This window comes from Thunnus thynnus, chromosome 22 (assembly GCF_963924715.1).
Source record: "Thunnus thynnus chromosome 22, fThuThy2.1, whole genome shotgun sequence".
Classification (NCBI taxonomy): Eukaryota; Metazoa; Chordata; class Actinopteri; order Scombriformes; family Scombridae; genus Thunnus; species Thunnus thynnus.
In genome coordinates this window covers 12,926,862-12,941,102 of record NC_089538.1, presented here as the reverse complement: position 1 = coordinate 12,941,102, position 14,241 = coordinate 12,926,862, and the positions used below count along the sequence as shown (strand labels likewise).

Sequence of the window (14,241 nt, the reverse complement as noted above, 5' to 3'; positions counted from 1 at the left end):
CTCATTATTCTGTATGTGCACTGGAGGCTTCAAGTTTCCACATTAAATTTATGTAAGTATACTGAAGCATGATTGGCTTCCAAACTAGTTGTGATGTCACAAATCCTGCTCATACATAAACTCAGATTTAAGATGAGCGCAGAGAAACTTTCTCCTTCAGATTCAGATGAAATGTGAAAACAGCCTTCTAGTGTCAAACTCTGCACAGTGAAGCAACAATAAACCAAACACATGTTTTGAGAGGATGGGAGACTTTAAATCTTGTTTCCTCACTTGCACAAAGATATTCTCTTGCAGGAAAACATATTTCATAAAATAATTTATCTTTAAGGGTTTTTTTTTTGTTTGTTTGTTTGCAAACACGTATTTCCAAATGAACTACAACACACACACAAGCACCAGCTGCTTTAACTTCATGTGGCTTTAAGAGCAATTTACCACTTTCTGTTGGGATCACGTTATTCCTAAAGTGCAGCTATATCTCCACCACACAGGCTCCAGAATACTCTCATTTTCACACGAAGGCATTTCACATGGATAAGAAGTATTTCTAAAACCTAATATGAGCATTAAACTGTAGCTCATCCATGTAGAATAAATATATTTTTTTTCTTTTTGCCACCTTAAATGCCCGTAGATGGACTGACAGTATGTTCCAGCTTAACATGAGTTAATTAATGCTGAAGGTGGAAAATGTTTAGTCAGCTTCGAAAACCGCGAACAGAGGAGTAAAACAGAGTTGTAATAGGATTTAAACACTATGAAAAGCTTACTTTCATGTGTAAGTAGCCTTGAACAAATGCTCAGAACATTCCAGCCTGCAGGTTTTGAGGCTACGTGTTGATCAACCATCGACGAATCGAACTCTTTCCTGCTTCTTTTTGTGCAAAGAAAACACACTGCGATGAATGTTAGTGAGACAGTCAGAAAGGAGGAAGGTGAACAGTGGAATAATGTGTCAGTTTGTGAAGTCCACGTACAGCCGAGCAGCAGTCAGCTATGGAGAGAAGCAGAGAACAACAAACCGTTTGTGTCCTCAGAGGAATTGCTCATAATTATTCTCCACTGTGCCACTAAATTGACTTTATTAAAGCTGCTTTGCAAGTAATAGCCTATCAGCCTAATACAGGGCAACCTCCACACACGTTTTTAAAATGAATACCCAAATTACAAAAGGTATTTAGTATTGTGTCACCGTGTAGCCTACATACAGGCAGTATGGTGTGTAGTTGTGGCTAATGTTTTGGTATAACAAGGGTTTATGAGTCGAACTGGTCAAACAGTTCATTTGATCCAAATCTGATGCTTGTTCTGATTGTTTCGAGGCTGTTTTCTTGTTTCAAATTCAATGAAAAGTTGCTTAAAATGAAAATTCTGCAACAACACAAACAAACAAGTTAATTAATTAAAGTTAAAGAAACTTGTTGGGAAATTATAACAACTTACGGAGGATAAAATCTGCCTTTTTGACAAAAAAACTCGAGGTCTACTTATTAGCTTTTTCAGGAGCTTTAAGTGGTTGTTGTTTTCTATTAATAGCCCAATCATGGTTTTTTTATTTATTATTTAAATGTTAGCTTGAAATGCATCAAAAAATCATTCAGTATATGGTTTTCTGATTTATTTGTTTCTTGCTAAACTTCCAGTTCTTTTTTTTCCATCCATTTTCATGTGTTTACTAATGTTGTAAACATGTTTTTCTCCTCCAGTCTTCTCTCAACACTCAGTAAATTAACTGTGGTCTTTCTATCTGTGTCCACATTGCAGTGGCTGCTGATGTTTTACAGCAAACTGGAAGCATATTGTGTCACTACACAGGCCTACTAGCTGGCCAGAAGTTCATAAAGTCATGCGAGTCTCCTTGCGAGAGGAGAAACTCTATCAGCACTTGCTTCAAACGACCTCCATCTCATTAATCTGGAGCTGTTTTGCTGCTTTGCGGGCTTCAAAAATTGTGCAGGGCCCCATCTCAGGAAGTCCTGCACGCTTGCATGACTCTGCTGAAGAAGTGTATTTTATAGAAATTTTTCTTTCTGCTATTTTTTAAAATTTTTTTAACCCAAACAATTATTCAAACAGAAATGTTTTTGTCAGTTTGGAACAAAATGATCTCATGCCACTCTGCCAACAGCAGCTTCCTTTCCTGCCTGGGCTCATTGCACAAAGTTACATTCAAGATCAGACTCTAAATATCCCACTGATGGGTAATAATAACTGTTTTCTTATGCCTCTTGTACATACACAGAAAAATGTCTAATTAATTACATTAAAAATATAAATGTACATGAGAGGAAGAAGATAAATTTGGTTGTTTATCTCTACTGTGTTAAGATTTATTTGACTATTATTTGCAGCGGTAGAAGACAGAAAATAGACCCTTAAGTAAAAGTAGCATTACCTCAATCTAGAAATACTCCATTAGCATTTCTCCATTCACAATTTTACTTCAGTAGAAGGTTTTATCAGCAAACTGTATAGTAGAAATAATGTACTTGTGAAGCAGAATGACCCCATCAGACTCACTATATACTGTATATTATTATATATTATGTAATTAATGTGTAAGCAGCTGTTGTTGATGTTGTAGGTGGTTGAGCTGCAGCTAATTTAAACCATTAATTCTGTAAAAATCATCATATTTTTTATACTCATTTTGTTTTACATGCAAAATCTTAACATGCAAAACAATACAAATGAATGTAGTGGAGTAAGAAGTACAATATTTATCTCTAAAGTAGCATAAAATATGAGTTTGCAAACATCTCAAACATGCACTCAAGTGCTACACTTATTTTCTTCCGACCGCTGACTATTAGACTATTTTTCACTCTTTGGACAAGATGAAGTTGTTGATCAAACATCAGATTTCGTCACATAATCCCTTTTTAAAAAGCCGGAGTTCTCCTGGAAATACTCTTGTCGCCGCTCATCCTGCTGATTACTTTGATTTCCTGAGGACGGCTCATCCATTCTGAGTCTAATCCAGATTCTAATCCAGTATCATTAGCAGTGTACGCTGTATGTTAGTCTTCCCATGTGCAGGGAAGGGAATCGCTGTATTAATAGTCTGCTGGGGGAATCCTTCACATCATTACTGCTACTATAATGGGCCACTGTGGCGCTGCAAGCTGTTGAGGTCAAAGCCACGGCCCAAAATGCAATAGTGTATTTGAGGTCAACAAGGTCCAGACATTTTAGGTCGGCCTTAACAGAGTCAGTCAACCAGAACGCCCCTTTCTGCCACATCGAGCAGCGGAGCTATTGATGAATCGACCTGACTTGAGGCTCTCCTGAAACCCCTCGTGCACTCTCTTTACCGTGCTTTTATTTCACCCTGCTTTTCTCCATCTTTCCTATTCAAAATGTTAAATTACTGCCCATCAGATGAGATTTTAAACATGCTGTTTCCATGGCAGCTTATGTCATATAGGTCACCGTCGGGGGCCCCCGCGTGAAAACAGACCTCCAGGCTCCCGCTGTCACTTATCGGAGCGCTTCTTAATCTTCATTTCATACCTGCTCAGAAACTCCAAAAAGAACACTCCAGATTACAACCATCGAAACTGACACATACTTCTCCTGCTTAATCCCTATTAGGCCTCACCTCACTGCACCCAGAGCCCCCTTGCTCATTGGGACAAACCAAAAGGCATTGTGGGAGCTGTTTGGTTTATTGTAAAAAAGCTTCTGCAGCCTGTTAACAAAAATAACCTGTTTTTTTGTTTAGTTTTTTTTAGTTTTGTTAGTTTGGATTTTATCTTTTTAAATCTTGGAAACAAAGCACATTTGAGTCTCGCCTGGAATAAACTATTAATGCCTGTTTGTTTAACCCTTGAACGGCAAATTAACCCCTGTTAGAGTCAGCTTCTCAGTTCAGGACAAAGGAGGAAAAAGCTGGGTGTTTTAAAACACAGTGTGGCTTAATGCAACACATCCACACCCCCTTTCTCCACAGCTGAAAAAAAATACTTTAACAAGAATCAAAAGGACCAAAAGTTAGTGTCATTATCTATTTTATCCTCAGGAATCATAAATGTTAGTCCACACTGCACCTTTTTGGCTTCAACAGTCATCAGCTCTTTCCTCCTGCGTTCACATTAAAGGCATCAAGGTTAATCACATGAGATAAGTGCAGCCTGCTAGCAGGTACAATATACCTACACAGGAAACATGTTGTATCCCTCAGGGGTTCTTCTGATGGATTACAGGCCCACCACAAACACGAAGGCTTATGGGACATCAGATCAATGAGAAAACATCAGCTTCCCTGTAACACCACTAATGTCTCGAGCTGTGCCAGGAACTCGGGGTCAAACGTAAACTTGATTCTTGAGATGATTTCAGCTATGAAAAACTTTAAAGGCATATTGGAAGTTCTTTAAGTAGAGAGAAGCCTTAAAATAGAGCATCTCTCGTGCTAAATGGTGTCTCGAGCGCACTCCATCTGACCCAGGACTTTCAGCGTTCAGATGATTTTTTTTTTTTTCTCTAACTTCAGTAGTTGTGAAAAGCAAAGAGGGACAACTGAGCTGAAGACCCTGAGATACGAAGAAATCGCGTGAGAAAGAAGCGGAGTACTCTCAAGGTAGCAGCTGACTGTGTGAGTGCACTGCCCCCCGAGGTCAAAGCACTTCTGCCATATTAGCTTATACACAGGGTCCATATTTTTCAATAAATCATGCCCCTGAAGGATAGCTGGGAGTACACAGGCTATTAGAGCTGCAGTCAGTCCCGCCTGTGGACTTCCTCCTCCCTCCACTGCTGAATTACACTTATTAAGGAAAGTATAGCCATGTGAGTTTCTAAGATTGGTCGTCCAGAGATGCAGTATAATGTTATTAACTTCTAAAAACGGTTAGTAATATTTTCCCCCTGAATGTTTTTAATGTGTGAATGTAATGAAAATTTTACCCCAAACCTTTATGAAAAGAGCTGATATGGAAAGATTTCACATGCTTATACTGAGAATATTACTGTTACTGTTAATTCTAAGCAAACCTCATCAAAATAGTCGACAATCTATTTTTTTTGACGATCAACCAATCAATTAATCGACTAGTGGTTGTAGCTGATTGTGTTATAAGTGACTGAAGAAGGACAGGAAGTAAAAAATATGCGGAAACATTTATCCAAATCTACTGTGAGAGCACACAAAATTAAATAAATAACTAGTAGCAAAGCTAATACTAAAAATAATACTAATACTAATACTATAAATAATACTAATACTAGCTAATACTAATAATTGTAAATAATTAAATGCATAACAATAACATAAATAAACAATAGCAATAATATATAATAGAATAAATAAAGAAATCCTAATAATAACAATAATAATAATAATAATAATAATAATATTTAGGCCTAGTAAACATACACAAGACAAGATGCTTCCTTTTTTTCTCGTGTTTTTTCTTCAACACTGCAACAGAAATGTTGTTTGATGTCCATTTCTTTCTCTTTCATTAAAATCGGGCTCCATCTATGTTCTGGAGTCTGAGGACCGTCTGATATGATTAAACATACATGTAAAGGGACAGGGCAAAGAAAACCTGGAGCGGCATGAAAGATGAAAGAGTCCACTTTAATGTTTGCCTCCAGGACAGATTTCCACAGAAAATCTCGTTTTCTCTCCTCTTGTCACGCAAGTCTTCTTTACTCACTGCTGAGTCCCATCTGACGAGGTTATACGCAGTGTTAGACACCCTGAACTTCACGTTTATAAATATATATCTGTATGTAACACACTCGCAGTCATCTCAAGGGCCCAAACGTCATCGTTATGATCATATGGACGTGTGTGTGTGTTTACTATATAAGTCAAGTTTAAAAGTAGGATAACAAACAATAAAAAAGAGATTTTTTAAAATTCAGTTTTGTCATTTAACGACCGAATTTAAAGGCAGAGTTGTTGCTCTTCATCATTTAAAGACGCCTGTTTGCAATAGTCTTCATTTCTCTGAACTAGACTGAACATTGCAAATTAAATGTTGCGTGTGATTTGTGAGTCGATGCCAAGTGTTACTAACAAAGTTAGTCAGGAATTAAAACTATTGTTGATCAGGAAACTTCACATTTCGCCTTAAAATAGGGAAAGTTTGAGGTTTAAAAAAAAAAAAAAAAAAAAAAACACTTAAAAAAACTTTAATCTGACAGCAATTTGTAAAATAAATAAATAATTCACTTTTTTAAAAACTTCTAAATGCATATTTGACCTGAGTGCGTTTATCTTGATTCTCGTTTTTTTTTCTCTAAATCTTCTTTTCCACTTTTTCAGCTTAATTTAAATTCGAGTCCAGATTTTAAAAAATAAAATGTGTGTGTATGTGGTTATATATATATATATATATATATATATATATATATATATATATAATCAATCCTGTCTGCGTTTTAGGAAAATTGTAAGCTACAAGATTTTACTCAATATATCCATAATGTATGTACTTCATGTAAAGTTGCACACATGGTGGCTCTGATTTGAATATTTCACCCACAGAAACTTTCATAAAAGCTGCAACGAGGCTGTGAATCCTGACAATACATATACAATACTAGACTACAACAGGTCTAAATAAACTCTCCCAGAATTTAATAATAAGAAGTAAATCACAACAATAACCTACAAACTGCGGTTTTGCTCGGTTCTGATTGGCTGAGCTGGAAAACCTTTAAACAGCTGATAAACAGAAACTGATCAACTTTGTTTCAGAGCCAACAGGTGAGAATCACTGACTGTATATAATTATTTATATACATACTGTGTATAAATATTTATATACACACTGTGTATAATTATTTATATACAGCCAGTGGTGAGAATTAAAAAAAAAATAATAACGTTTTGACGAAATGTAGACATGAATCGGCCTTTACTGTCTTTAATCGGTATATAAACTCAGTGGAAAATGAATCAACCGTCCGTGTTAATCATGTGATGATGTTTTCATTTATTAAACAATAAAATCTTCGCCCAAAGTTGTTTTTTTATCTTCAAAAGGAAATCACATTCTGAGATATTGATAATTTTATCAATATCTAATCTAAATATCTAATTGTAGGTCACCTTATAGTTTTGTCTCTGTCGTTTTAGGGAATAATTGAGTTCAAACACAGAAGTTTCATTCATTTATCAATTATTTTGAAATAATCGTTCTCAGTTTAAGTTATTGATTAATTAAAATTTTAAAAAGTTTTTTTTTGTTTTTTTTTTCATGTTTACAGACTGATTCTCCTTGAAAAACGCGTTTTGTGTAACATCAAACAACATTTATTCCTCAACACTGAACTGCTCAGTGTTATTATAACAAATCAACTGCGATTTGTATTCATGAGATTTACACATTTTAATTGGATGTTAATAGTTTTTTGATGCTATAACTTTTAGTAATTGATGGTGTCTACTCACACAAACTTGTGTCCTCTGTTGTTCATCATTCTGTCAACATCTGAGCGAGATTTCTGCATTAACAAATAGAATAATGATATTAAGTCTTGGTAAAATATAACTGTAAGAAGGAAAGTCACGTGTCCCACATACAGTAAACAGGCCAAGATGTAAAGTTCATCACATTTGAGTTTAACTGTTATGTGTTTCTATTATAACAAATAAAAAAATAAATAAAAAAGAGACAGTTTTTGATGTGGCCAACTCACACCTTTGTTTTGAAAGTATCCCACCTCTGCTGTGTGTATGCTAATGATTTAGATGCTGTGACATGAGAGAAAGTGGCTGGTCTGGTTTCAGAGGGAGTGAGTGAGGGAGGTCGCTACACAGCCTGGAGGTGTTTTCAGGGACTGTTTGAGTTCAGAGTGTGGAAAAAAAACCAAATCTTTCATTCGCTGGCTGTTCGTGATAAATGTTATTCTGGTTTATATCACTTCATGTGATGAGGAGAAACAGAAGAAATATATCGCATGTTCAGATTTAATTGTTTAATTTGAGTTTTATTTGTGCCTATTTCATGAGTAATAAACTGGGAAAAGTAAAAAGCCAAAGGAGCATGAAAACAGCTGAAAATCATTAAAACAGAAAGTAAGTCATCATTCAAAGGAGCCACATAAACATCATATTATGGAAACTTTTAAAATGGGAGAAAATATATTTAAAAAAAACAAAAAAACCCAGCAATATTTTATCACCATTATCAGCCAACTGAGGGCAGCAAAGCACAGTTACCCAAACACTGACATCAGTGAGATTACTGGGAGGAAATAGAAGTCACTTCAAACTTTGGTATTTGTAAAGAAACACTTTCTATAATGGAGTGAATACAATTTATTAGTTCAATGTTTATATATGTATTTATTCATACTGTATATTTATTTCAGTATTCTTAAAAGAAAGGGGAAAAAGAACCTCTGGAAGATTCAAATGAGGCCTCAAACTACTCAGAAATGACAGAAAAAGCCATTTTCTTGTCAAATGAAAGGTGGATTGAAGTAAATAGTTTATTACATTTACTTTAATAAGTCCACATACATGCAAAAAAAAATCCTTTGAGTTATAACACATGTTAAAATGTTTAATTTATTTAGAAAATGTGTCTTAAAAGACAGACATGAAAGAGAAACTGCTCATGATGGTACTTGGTGCAGATGCAGAAGTTCACATGACTCTGGACAAACAGACTTTTAACAGAGTTTGTGTTTGTAACAGCGTCGCTCTGCCACTAGATGGCAGTATTAACCTTTAAAGCGTCACTGCTGATCGCTTGAAATATCTCAATTAGTGTTGCCTCTGTGTGATTCAGTTTAATTAAACGCCTCCCCACAAATGGAAAGTGAGACATGAATACAGAAGACACCGTAGATGTTACAGGTGCTTCATTAAATTAAATGTTTGAGGTGATTGATTCATAGCAGCAGGATTTGATAAATGTTGCATTTTTGTCAAAAGTCTGTGATGAGCATCTGCAAGTTATCAAAGTGTTTTTATTTTGTTGTTGAATTTCATGCTTTTTGTGGAAAGTTGTACTTTAATCTGTATTTAGGGTTACATGAAAATCAGAGGCTCATTATTGATTTTGTCTCATATTTGGGATTTTAAAGCCACTTGTGGACTCTGTAGATGAAGGTAGATGAGATGTTTGCTGCTCTGTGCTGCTCTGTGGTCTGCTTCAATGCATTCGGTATGAAATGGGCAAATGTCTACAGAGTTTTCCACAAAATTAATGCTTAACTCACAGAAACATGTGAGAGGTTTCATTAAGTAAAGACTATTTATCTGAAATTACCAGTGTAGTAAAATGCCACAACACTGTGAAACATGAGGGAGGATATAAATATGGAAGCTACTGATATATGAATGTTTTTAACCTGTACACACTGTTCATATTCTGACCCCTCACAGTATCCCTTCATAATTAGACTCAATACCTAGTATTTAATTCATAAATACCTTTTTAGTTATTCATAAATGGATGATTAATCCTTAATGAAGCTTTCAGAGAGCAGAGAGACTGTATTCTTTACGCTATTTGTTCATGGAGAAAAAACATGCACAATGACACTATATCATGGTCCTATGTGTTACCTAAAAACAGGAGAACATAACAGCCATCATGATTTCAATCAATGTTATTGAATGTGACGAATGCAACAACACTTTTGAAAGGTGACTTTTGAGTAAATATTGGTCAAATTGAACCCAGAACACCCTCTATATACAAGAATGTGTATCAACTGCAAAAACATTTTAAAAATGGATTGAAATATTTACATTTTTATATATTCTAGGTCATAAAAGTCATAAAACTTTACGCCAAAAGAAAGGTTTAGAGTGTTTTTACTGCTCTCAAAATTAAACATGGGTCCAGTTTGACCCTGAATAGTTTGTAGGGATTAAATAAATACTGATAATGAGCTGCAGTATATTCATTATTGATATGGACACAGGGTCTGTGCTTTTGCAGAGTTTGGAAGTACCTTGTTTAAACTGAATCTTGTTCATGTGCCCCTTATGATGTGTGGTTTAATTACAGTCCATATAGAGGTAGAACATAGGGATCAGTTGCTTTATGAGGTTAGAAGTCCATGTGCACATTAAAAATGCCCTTATATATAAAACAAATGCAGTAACAGCTACCTTAGTGCACTACAGTGTACTGAAGTATAACTCGTATATAAAACTCCAGAGTTTGAAGGATTATGTCTCACAATGTAAAATTACGGTCTCAGAATGTAAAATTATGGATGCACTTACCTTCAGCACCTGTATTAAAGTTGTAGGAAGTCTAATAAAGTATATTTTTCTTGTAGAAATCCGGATCTGCCACATAAATTGTTAGTGCAGCTATCAGATAAACAGTAAAAAGTAAGAATAATGTACTGAACTTTCCACCCCTGAGTTTGAATTTTACAGCATGTTGACATTTATTACAGCGTATTCAACTGTAGGCAGAGTTAATATGCGCGGCACAGTACAGTGTTTGTAACTGCCCGGTGGTTATTTCATCCCCTGCAGCACACTGAGAGGCAATAGAGCTCCAATGCCCATCCAAAAGCCAATCAATGGGAAGCTCGTTTATACATCATTTACTTGAGGAAAATGGGAAAGCCTCATTTGTCAAGAAGATTGTGCGAGCCGCAACAGAAGAAAATGACATTATCATCTGTTACCAGAGATTATGATGTCTCAGAGCAGAAAATGTCATCCTTTCCCCATGAATTCAGGGATTTCTCACACGTACATTTTCATTTTTCTTCGGTTTTGTACATCATCACATTGGTTTTTCGAAGGTTTTCTAGTGTAATGAGCTCTTTAGGTGAGCAGGCAGCTGTGGCAAAGCTCTCTGATTTAATTTAGCTGGAATTACAATGACGTTATGAAGTTTTTTAAGCATTTGTCTTGTGTTAAGTTTATTTGTTGGAGACTATTGCCGAATTTTGCCCAGCTGTAAATAGCTACAACTGAGAACAGGGTAATAAGTGGACTACAGCAAGAATGATAGGTCAAACCCTGAAGTAGGTCTTTAAACTGTAATGGTTTCTGACTTTTGTTTCTGACAAACTTGTGTTTGTTTTCTCTTCTAAATAAATTTGGCTAATCTGGGGGTTTGTTTAAAATCTGTATGATTGTCTTCTTCTTCTTTGTGCCCCCATCAAACATCTTTTTAGCCTTGTCGTTCCCAGATCTCAGCCATTATCTGGGTGAGTATAATGGGGCTTTTTCACAGCAGACGTGTTGACTGCATAGTGGGAAAAGCACAGGTGTTACTAATAACGTTTTCTATGGCTCTGTTGTATTCTGGTGTCCTGGTAAACCATCAGTGAGCCAGCATGCACAAGAGCAGGACCCTGAAACTGAAGCAGCTCAATGGAATTAATGTTATGAATGAGATTATTCACACCTTCTCCAATCTGGTGTCAAAACGTCTTCTGTGAAAAAGGTCAGTGTTGTTATTACTGATAGGACTGATGGCCAAAACTACACAAAGAAGACTCATGTTGTAATAAACCTTTTGCCCTTTTCATGAGAAGGAGACAGAAAACATTACACCTTACAGTAAAGCATCACAAACTACTCAAAATGATCACAGAACTGAATCAAAAGCTCTCTGACAAACAGAAATATATTTTAAAATTATACTTTTAACTGGTGGACAAAATAGTAGAAACTGCTCATATTGAATGGTGGACAAAAAATAACCATTTACAATGTAACGTCAGACACAGTCACAACAAAAATTCAACATTATAATTCTCATTTAATTGATATTTACTGTTGCGTTGCATTTAACAGGTGTTCACGTTATTGTGTCCAGTCCTCGTAAAAATTAATATCAAGCTTGAAATTTCATTCTTGAGCCGGGAAACAGCAGTTTTCACATCTTGACTCAAGGTCCACTTATTAAACTTATCCAATGCTTTCAGCAACATCTCACAGTCATCATCGGTGGATTGAGTTTGCTTGGTTGCCATGGAGATAACTCAGTCGTCTTCATACAACCTATGAATGTAACTGCGGTCACGTGGTGTTGGTAGGCGTATATGACCACCTGTATCATCTGCTATGACGAGTGAATTATCTCCATGACAACTACCTAACAATAATACGCAGTTGAAAGCTATTCTTTTTTTGAATTTTGTTAAATGGCTGGAATACACTTCATTAGGATCTCATATTTTTTGCATTACTTTTTTTTAAAATAGTGCAGCCATGCTATTAAATTTTAAATCAGCAAGTAAATGAATGGATCAAAGACTTTGTTTCTGAATCGTCCATCACATGAGGTCAGTGTTGTCCACTCCGAGTGTGACACGAACCATAGTGAGAGTTGCCCGCTACCCATCAGCCCTGTGACAGGATGAAGTGAATGGAGGCCCTGAGCTGTCACTGAAATCAACAGAAAAAAAGACAATTAGTTTGCTTCTTGAGTCGACCTGCATTTTTTTGCTCTGTGGAATTAACACCTGCCTGGATTGAAAATGAAGACGAGCACCAGTCTCTGGCAATTATGCACGGCTGACTGGAGACACATCGCGTTTACCTCTGAGGTGAAGGCTGTGTCTGGGCCCCTGTGCGTAATGTACGGCTTAATTCATTACAGCAAGACAGAGCTGCTCCTTCGCTTGTTCAGCCTATCAAATCAAATTAGTCCTTCAGAGGCGGCTTAGACCGAGAATATCGCCTGTCACAAGGTTGTTGTGCAAAGAGAGTAACAGTGAGGAAAAATTAAATAAATAATTGCGTGAGGCTATCTCTTCTTGGAGAAAAAACACTTCCATCATAATGCAAATTAGTGTTACTGGGCTTTCATATCAACAGCATTTTTAAAATCAGTGTGGGTGGCATGGTCTCTGCTACGAGGCAGTTCCTGGGAGTCCAGTTAGATTCGGTCATTTACATTGCCTCCAGCTGTCTTTCTTCTTCAGCAGCCCAGGCACCACCATGCATAAGAAAATCATTTTCTTTCTCCAACGCAAAACATCTTATTTAACGAGGCACAGATGCAATAAAGCACAGAACAGCCCGGGAACGTCTCTGCAGACTTACCGACCTGGGAACATGTGCAGTTATCACCTTTCTGAATGTAACACTGATACAGTTTGTGCTGTTTGACTACATTTGCATGCAAAAAACATTGAATTTTGACGAGCTATGGCATTTCATTCAATCTTTTAGGGCTTTTTGAACCATGTATTTATACTGGCCAAAGTCACGAGTCACAGTTTTGCGTCAAAGGGATTTATAATATGTACAGATTCACATCAAATAAGGAATTTCTCCTAATATAAGTGTCTTATAAATATGTAATGTTAGCAATATCCTTTAACGAAGAAATGTTCTCTGTCTTAGTGTAATCTGCATCTATTCAGGTGGACAGTCAGAACTAAATCAATAATTGTAAGTTATTGTTTTTATATAAATTTATTTGCCTGTGCTGCCATTTACAAAGGCTACATTCACATTACATGCTGAAGTGACCCAAATGCATTTTTTTTGCCTCCAAGTGACTCAGATCTGATTTCACAAAGTGTGAACAAACTAAATCTGATGTTTTCATATCAGATTGTGGTCCTAGATCTGAGTCATATCCGACCTCTGTCTTGAGCATTAAGGCCTGTAATGTGAACAAAGAACAATACTCTGTTGTTGTTTTAGTATGTAAAGTCAAATTCAGTCTTCTTATCATCATGGTTATTATTATTATTATTATTATTAATATTTTATCAATTATAAAGTTTTTCTGTGATATGAACATAATTCCTAGGAGACAGGGTTGTAAACTGTACGTGTAAATGGGCTGTAGAACCTAAACAGGTTCAATTTAGAGCCACTTCTTTTAAGAGCGCACTGATACAAAATGACTGAAACTCAAAGCTTGATAAAAAGTTTATCGCTCGTGATTGTTTTTTCCTGAAGTGTCTGTTTTATTTTCAGTCAACAGAAGTATATATACCTCAAAATACATCACAGCCGTTTCAGTTTCCTCCACCCTTGATCTTAGAGGGGGACAATACAACAGTGCCCTTTACCTCCTTATCAGCCTCCCAGATGGTGCTACGGCACGCAGCCAAACTGTGCTCAGCCTCCTTGCTTTCCCTCTGCTAATGGACAGTGTGGGTCTTCCAGCTGCAGATGTGCGTTTCCCTCCACCTGGCTCCGACAGCTCAGCGAGGCCGCAGGTGGTCAATGAACCTGCAGACCTACAACTTAATCACAGACTCTCACTAATCCCACAGAAGTTCTGTTTCCACTCTGCTCACAGCACCTGTGACTGCAGTGCGTGTGTG

The 14,241-nt window shown here is 36.4% G+C and overlaps 1 long non-coding RNA gene across 4 annotated transcripts in view; it reads left to right on the top strand.

Moving 5' to 3' along the window:
• LOC137174346 (uncharacterized) overlaps positions 1 to 14,241 on the top strand; it is a 146,297-nt gene that overhangs the window by 38,146 nt on the left and 93,910 nt on the right. The gene's annotated exons all lie outside the window — the stretch shown is intronic.